General features: G+C 38.3%; 1 protein-coding gene across 1 annotated transcript in view; it reads left to right on the forward strand.

The window, feature by feature from the left end:
- The window catches only part of LOC106867517 (epidermal growth factor receptor), a 176,887-nt gene that overhangs the window by 9,397 nt on the left and 158,607 nt on the right, over positions 1–8,883 (forward strand). The gene's annotated exons all lie outside the window — the stretch shown is intronic.

The raw sequence follows: 8,883 nt of genomic DNA on the forward strand, positions 1-8,883 counted from the left end.
GAATGTTTCATTTAAAAATTTTTATGCATGTATATATATATACAATTAAACCTTGGGAGAGGCATTATGCCGGTAATAAACACACGCACTGGTTCAGTCCTTTATTAATTTATATAGTTTTTTGTTAAATTATTTCATTGCACTCTTGCAATCTCTTCAGTAACTTGTCTCTCCATTTATTTTGAAATGCACATACGAAATATATATATATATATATATATATATATATATTCATATTTGCGTGTAAGTGTATACATATAGATAGATAGATAGATAGATAGATAGATAGATAGATAGATAGATAGATAGATATGAATAAATTCGCTCTCAAAAGCAAGTTTTGTTTGATTTAACTTGTCTTATTAGAATTAAGTCAGTGGTGAGGATGGTCCGGAAAATACAGGAATAGGCTCCGCGATTTAGGACAATCGTATAAGGATCCCCTGGCAAAATAGTTTTGGAGTCACTGATGTAAAGCCAGCCGATGTAGACTGCACAGTTTCGGTGTTTTTGTTTCGAAGGATATCAACGGGATATATCTGTTTTGCATCCCACGTATTGTCTTTGATCAAAAGACCGTACCGCTATCCTAGAGTTTATTATTTATGGCGGCGAGCTGGCAGAAACGTTAGCACGCCGGGCGAAATGCTTACCGGTATTTCGTCTTATCTTTACGTTCTGAGTTCAAATTCCGCCGAGGTCGACTTTGCCTTTCATCCTTTCGGGGTCGCTAAATTAAGTACCAGTTGCGTACTGGAGTCGATCTAATCGACTGGTCCCCTTCCCCAAAATTGCGGGCCTTGTGCCTAGAGTAGAAAAAAATAGAATCTATTATTTATTAATGCTTAGCTCTGAGGGAAACGCAGTGTGCATGGTTGTTTATAAGTTTTCTGAACCCATTGATGGTAAGAAAGAAGTACCCTCAAACTAGAAAACTAGAATCCTCGCCTGAAAGCATCCAGTGGAGGAGACTCTGCTAGGGTCACTAGAGAACGAGTTGGTGGTGCTGAACTAATCGACAGATTAAACCCCTTTTTGTTTTTTTTTCTCAGGGCTCATAGTGCCAATAACCCGGTTTTGTATGTATGATGTATGTATACAACATTATCCCTGACAGGATACCGGTTCGTTACAGGGTTCAAGGCCTGCAGTTTACAAAAGTGGGAACAAGTCGATTGCATTGACCCCAGTGCTTGACTGGTACCTTATTTTATCGACCCCGAAGTAATGAAAGACAAATTTGAAATCGGCTACAATTGAACTCAGCGGGTGAAAAACTGGAAGAAATGCCGCTAAGCACTTTGTCCGACATGCTAACGATTCTACCAGCTCGCCACCTTAAATTACGTCTACCACCTACGTAAACCACGGTGGGGTTTGAACCCCGTGTGTGTTTCTACCGGTGTGTGAAGAATCAGAACACACACCGCAAAGCATCTCGTCCGGCCGATTCCCTCAATTCTCCCGCAACGCCGATATACTTATTTATCGACCTCGCTGTTTTCAGTTGTCTTGAGACCTACCCGAAATCCCTGACAGTCCTAAAAGTATTTTCTGATTCTAAAAATAATCAAATTCTTTGGGTTAGAATAGTGGGTCAGATCGTAAAAATTTAGGGAACGAGGAAACGGTACGGCACGATCTTCGAAATCTGTAATGTTTAACATTTTAGCGTTGTTAAATTATTATCTGATTATCGTATCAGAAATCTGGGATGGAAAAGATAAGAGATGTGAAGCGCTATGTTGTTGTCATTGGCGAAGAGGATAGCTAATAGTGAACCACGGGTCGTTAGGAACAGAGAGGAGGAGGGAGATAAAAAGGGGTGTCTCAGAGAAATGATAGTGTAGTCAGTCAGTCATTCGGGGAATGGTTCGTGCCTGCAAACACACACACACACACAATCACACCCACGTACGCACGCGTACATGTCTGTTGGGACGGATGCTTGGTGCGTTTGCACTTGTGCGTAAATATGTAAGTAAATTATGCAATATATAATTACATTTGTTAGGAGCCTTTCGATGAAGGAAAAACATGGTTCGTTTCTGTGTAATAAAGTGAGTCAGGAAAATTTTGGCTTGATTTAATTCTTTACTTCAGATGTAAAGGATAGGTGAGAGAAAGGGGAGCAGAGAGAGAGGAAGAGGAGGTGAGATACGTCGGTTGAATAAAAAGATAGAGTAAAAGAAAGATAATTAATTGGACGTGGTGAGTTTATCTGCAGATCAGACGTGATCTTCCTTGAATGTAATTTTTCAGTTGATGCCGTATAAGTGCATAGCCTCGGCAATCGAACTTCTGATGCAATTAATCGAATTCGCAGAGCAGGCGATAAATTACAAAATTACAATATATTTGTCGTTAATAAGTAAGTCGGATTTTGGGGGAATGGCAGTTATTTATTACCTCATGGAGAAGGAAACGGCACAGAGGTGCAAAAATTTAACAAAACGGAAACTAAGAATTCTGTGGGCACAGGAATAGCTGTGTAGTTAAGAAGCTCGCTTTGCAACCATGTGGTTTTGGGTTCTGTCCCACTGCGCAGCACCCTGGGCAATTGCCTCTTAGTATAGTCCCAGGCTGATCAATGCCTTGTGAGTGAATTTGGTAAACGGAAATTATGTGGAAGCCCGTCGTTTATAAGTGTATGTGTGTTTGTATTTGCTTTACCCATTGCTTGACAAACTTCGTTGGTTTGTTTATGACCCCGTAACTTAACGGTTCGACAAAAGAGAACTATAGTGTAAGTTCTATATAAGTTCTAGAAAAAGAAAGTACTGGGGTCGAATTGTTCGACTAAAACCCTTCAAGGAAGTGCCCCAGCATAGCTGCAGTCCATTGTCTGAAATAGATAAAAGAAGTTAACAGAACATAGAGAATAATGATTCTCGCTACATGAAACACGGTAATAGTTAAAAAAACGCATAAAAACCCACTCAATTCCCTGTCGTTTTCTTTCTCCATGCGGTTAAAGACAGCTATTGCTATTCGACAACTCTGCTGTAAGTTATTACGATTCTGATAAATATACACGGATTATGTAATGAAACTAAATACCAAAGCGCTTCTGTTTAATTAGTAATTTAGTGTAGACACAATATCTATGCGATGCGACTCCCACTCAAACTTTGTTTTTTAGCACTATTATCATCAGCGTTCTAATCGTTTCACTTGCTTCTTCTCATATGGTCTTTGATAATCTTTAATTAGCCACATCGATATAAACCCTATTAATGACTTTCATACACTTGGAGTTAGACATTGATTTGAATTTAGGGGCCAATAAGTTGTTATTGTTGAGAAATTCATACGGCAATGAGCTAGCAGAATTGTTATCGCACCGGACAAAACGCTTAGTGTTATTTCGTCCGTCTTGACGTTTAGGGTTCAAATTTCGCCGAGGTCGACTTTGCCTTTCATCCTTTCGGGGTCGATGAAATATGTACTACCTGAGTACTGGGATCGATGTAATCGACGAACTCCGCCTCTCTTTAAAGTTGCTGGTCTTCTGCTTAAATCAAAAACCATTAGGACGTTGGGCTGGTCGGAGCGCCGGACAAAATGCCTTACATTATGTGAATCAGCTCTTTACGTTCTAGTTTCAAATCCCGCCGAGGTCTGCTAAAACTTTCATTCCTCTGGGGTAAAAAAATAGTAAAGTGCCAGTCAAGTATTAGAGTTAATGTAATCAACTGAACCCCTTTCCCTCAAAATATCTGTCCCTGTGCCTAAATCAGAAAGAATTATTATGTTCAAAGAAAAATGTGGATTAAAGAAACTGTAATTGGGTCCAAGACAGACAGTGATTGTTTCTAAAGTAAAGAAAGAGTAAGTCGTTTATGCTGATACCCAGCAGTTGACTGGTATTTCATTCTATTGACCCTGGAGGAATGAAAATTGTTTGACTTATTCTCTCCTCTTCCTCCGCCTATACAGTTTTTCACTATTCTTCGATATTGACCTCGACAGGATTAGAAAGAACTCAAAGCATAAAGAATCGGAACAACTCCTGCTCTGAATCACCCGTTCTAATATACTCGATAATTGCTTCTAATTTAGGCACAAGGCTAACAATTTTGAGGGCAGGGAACAGTCGGTACCAGCAACCCAGTACTTGAATGGTAGTTTATTTCATCAACCTCGAAAGTAGGAAAAACAAGTTGACGCTAATAGGATTTGAAGTGAGAGTATAAAGAGCCGGAACAAATATCACAAAGCATTTTGTTCGACGATGTAACGATTCTGTCAATTTCCTACTTAAATATAATCGTCAATGAAAACAAACTATATATACAATTTTGGTTCAAAATTGTCTTTCTCTATATATTTTCTCTAGAACGAAATTGCATTTACTAGCGGGACCCGTGAATATTTCACGGAATTAATGGTAAACTTATTGAGTTATTTCTGAAAACTTTATTCAAAAAAACCTGAACGTAGCCTACTTGTGTTGTGTCTGTATCGAAAGATAGTCGCTCATCTGCTAATCATTGAAAAGTGAGGGATGTAGCCGACATATTTGTATTACCTTCCGGAAGTGAAGTATTCTGAATGTAGCGGACTAACTAAAATACAATGATTACTTAATGCACTTTTTGCATACACTTTATATACTTTATGGACTATTTTATAGACTCTAATACACACCACTCTCCCTCTTTCTCTCTTACTCTCCGCCTTACCCTCTTTTTCTCTGTCCTTTTTCTTTCGCTCTTCGCCTTTCCCTTCAACTTATCACGTGAAAGCGTTACAGATGGGCTATGTAACGGAAAAAATATTTAAAAGCAAAAAATTACACATTTCACGCTCCTCTACCTGCCCTCCCCCTTCAATTAATCACGTGGAAGCATTATGGACGGGCTAAGTAAAGGGGTGACAAGCAGAATTATTATAAGATTAGAAAAAATCATTTCCACAAATTAAAAAACAAAATAAAGATACTTTCAGATTTGAACTTTGTTTCATTGATCGGAATGATAACAGTTAAGTGAAAATATTTGGCTCTTTTACCATTGGTTGTTTGTAAACATCAAGTTACTGACTGATTGTCATTTTAACTGATCGTGGAAACGGAAGCTTTCAGAAATCACTTTATTCAGATCGAATTGAATCAATGGCCAACTTTTATGCTACATTATTTTTTTTTTTTTTAGTCAAAATCGAAAAAATGCAGCAATTAACCAATCAAATCTGTATAAATGTGATGCTAAAAGGTTTGGTGTTTTAAAAAAATTATGTAAATACCTTTTGTTTCAATTCCAATACCATATTCTATTTTAGATCATAAGGATTTTAGTAACCGTTATAAACTTTAGATGTAGCCGACATATTTGTATTACCTTCCGGAAGTGAAGTATTCTGAATGTAGCGGACTAACTAAAAATGGAGGCTTGTAAAAAATTAAATCATCATGGATGAAACTCATCCGGAGAACTTATTGCTAATAAATGTATTCACTTTACTCAGACGGACATCAAGTACCCAGTTGGACTATTGTCTTCCGGTTCCAATAACCGGAGTTCAATATGTACAGTTTATTATCTCGTTTATGGTAAAGCATCACTACTAGCGTGGTGTGCCCCAGTGGCCAGTTATTTTAAGGGAGATAATCATTTCTAGATAAGTCTTGGCAGGACTGGAAGTTTGGATTTTAAATCGAAGAACAAGGAAGAAGATGCATAGAGTAGACATATTTATTTACTTTTGCTTAGTCGTTAAAAATGTCTTAAAATGTTTGCTCTTCGGTAATCATGTGTAACGCCATTTCATTCTTATTGAAAATCGTCAGCATGACATAACCCGAGGTAAATACATTAAATTTATCAGGCAGCTTTTATTTATTTATTTATTTATTTTTTAGAGGAATTTGTATTGATGAGAATAGCGGGTTTCTTGTGTCTTATAAGTATACTTTTAAAGTTACCCATCATATGACGAGTAACACTCTTATGCATGCATGTATACATGGATGAATGGATGGATGGACGGACGGATGGATGGGTGGATGGTACCTCCATCGATGAAGAGTGGCAGTACATCTGTTCATCTAGCTTAGGTTGTTGTTTTTTTGTTTGTTTTTTGCAAGATAGTCTGACAGTTGCCCATGCGTACAAGTTTACCCTCTCCATTACAATGTTTATCCTAGGGAAAGGCCACCAACTTACACTGTTACAACTTGGTGCCAGCGCAGTTGTTACTGTCAGATTGCAAAATAACTGAAACAGATACTGCAAGGCATCTCGACCCCTACCCTACTTCTTGTGATTCCTCCAACTCACTGCTTTGAAGTGGTCCTCTTTATCGATCTCAAAAGAAAGAGAAAAGAAGTTAGCCCCACGGGATTTGAACTCCGTATCCAAAAATTCAGAGAAAATACTGTGAAACATTCCATCGGACTTTCTAACGACTCTGCCAGCCTGTTGCGGTCAGCTTTGCTTGCTTTATTAAACTAATTAACACACATGTTAGATTGGTGTTAGCTGAACAGGCGAAAACAGAATTTCTGAGTCAGTCTAGAATCGTCAAATAACCCTTAATGAGGAGTAGGTGTGACCATTTAATTTTGAATTAAGCTATTAAATGATCACAAGAATTAAACTTGCCACTATAAATATACAAATATGCATCCTGGTGGCATACATCAGGAAGGTGACCATCCCTATGAGTACATTCTGCCATGACCGCCGATTAATGAGGCTTTTAAATACATCAAATAGCAAGACAATATTATTCAAGACTTTCTGGCATGTTTCTGTGGTATTTCACAAAACGGTATTCACACAGTTTGAGCTAGTTCTTCTTAACTTAAGTTTGTAGCATAGGAATTTAATTTGAGACTGAGCCATTCAGGATCCAAATTGAGCCAAGGAACATACTATTATATTAGCTCTTTTGGCTAACAACTTACTGGTGCAAGTGCTACCTGTTGAAGATTCAGTATACCGGATGCTAGCAAGCTTATGGGATCATCAAGAGATAATCTATGCCGTTTCAGGGCCTTCCTCTCGACAGTATTATCGCACACCAGCTCCCTTCACTGATATGAGGCCCCGCTTGCGAGATCAACTGGTTTCTAGGTTTCGCTCAATACTCATCTAGCCATTGCTCATCGTCTCAAACCCGGTGGCTTGCCTTTTCCACTGTATTTTCGCATTTGTATAGGCTGTGCAGTTAACGACATCATTAATAAGTGTCTTTTACTATAACCTCAGACAATGCCTTGAGAGTGAATTTGGTTAATGGAAACTACATGGGAGCCCGCCGTATGTAAACCACACACACATATGTGTGTGTGTATCTGTGTTTGTCCTCTCCAACGTCATATGACAACCATCAGTCTTGTATGCGTCTAGCCTCCTCAATTTTACATTAATCATTAACCCCACTCCTTTCTCACCTGAATATCATCCCTGTGGAATCTGCTCCCTACTCATGTCTTTCTTGCAAGTATTTACCCAAAACACTTTAAGTGGAACCTTATCAGTATAAAGCACATCAGGTCTCGGAGGGCCTGAAAAGGTCATGGGCTCTGCCCCTCCATCTAAACTCAACGACTAAAAACACTTGATTCTTATATATTCGATGGTCTTTGTATATATTTAGTTTCTTTGATGTTTAATCTTATCAACACTCAGTGGTCATTATCTTCTATTAGAGATGACATGGGTACCTCCACTTTGATAGTCCCTCTCCTAGGTGCAGGTCTGGGCAAAATTCTGTGGTGTTTGGAGAAGACCAGCAGTTAACCATTCGCATACATGTCCCCTTCTTCAAGCCACAGGTGTTGATCAAGTTGCCCAAGTGAAAGGCAGCAATTATACAGTTTGGAACCAGTTCCGCCCCAGTCCAGACGTTGCTGTCAGAACTCAAAGAGATGAAACATATATTGCAAGGAATCCTAGCTGATGATCTACCAATTCCACCAATTCACTGCCCTCCAATCGTACTTTATTTATCGACCTCGGAATAGATGAAAAGTAAAATTAGCCTCTATAGGATTTGAACTTAGACCTGAAAGCATTGGAGTAAATACCGCAAAGCATTCTATCCGATGCTCTAACGACTCTGTCAAATTCGCCACTTCATACTGCAGTATCATTAGCTAATTAGTTCTGCTCACTTAATTGTTGGTCTGTGAATATGAAGAAACATTTGTTGCTTTTGTCACGTGATCGACTGTGTCTGTATAAATCAGAGTTTGGTAAAGTAGTCAACATTGACCCCGAGGTCGATTGACATCTGAAACGATTTAGCTCTTTAAGTGCACTGAATTATTCACGAACTGAATCTGGAAGAGCGTGGATAATTTAAGGCTAAAACTCATTAATTTCCCGCCAAACATCGATGCAATATTAACTAGTATTCACCAAATCTATAATTCATATTACATATCAATAAAATATGACTGAATTTTTATAGTGTTTTTTTTTTTTATCAATTTCGTTAGAACAACTACCATTTCTAGGAGACAGGTGTACCAGTACTGAGGATAGGTGAGACCCTAAAACCAACTGGTCTATTAGTCTTGTCGCCGCTAGATGGGAGTTGTTCGCTCCATTGTTTGCCATATATTGGACACAGATATTGTGTGGATACAAAATTAGGCGTTTCATCTTATTATATGTATAGCTACTTTGGAGTAGAAAACCCACTGACTCACTAGCTACGATGTTGACTAATCATCAGATCTTGTTAGGCAGGATAGCTAACCCGAACATATCGATCACGAACAAATTACATCACGTTTATGATCTTGTCTTAAATTCGTATATATATTGCATATCTATATGTGTATGTCTCTCTCTCTCTCTCTCTCTCTCTCTCTCTCTCTCTCTCTCTCTCTCATATATATATATATATATATATATATATATATATATA

Source organism: Octopus bimaculoides, chromosome 10 (assembly GCF_001194135.2).
Source record: "Octopus bimaculoides isolate UCB-OBI-ISO-001 chromosome 10, ASM119413v2, whole genome shotgun sequence".
Lineage (NCBI taxonomy): Eukaryota > Metazoa > Mollusca > Cephalopoda > Octopoda > Octopodidae > Octopus > Octopus bimaculoides.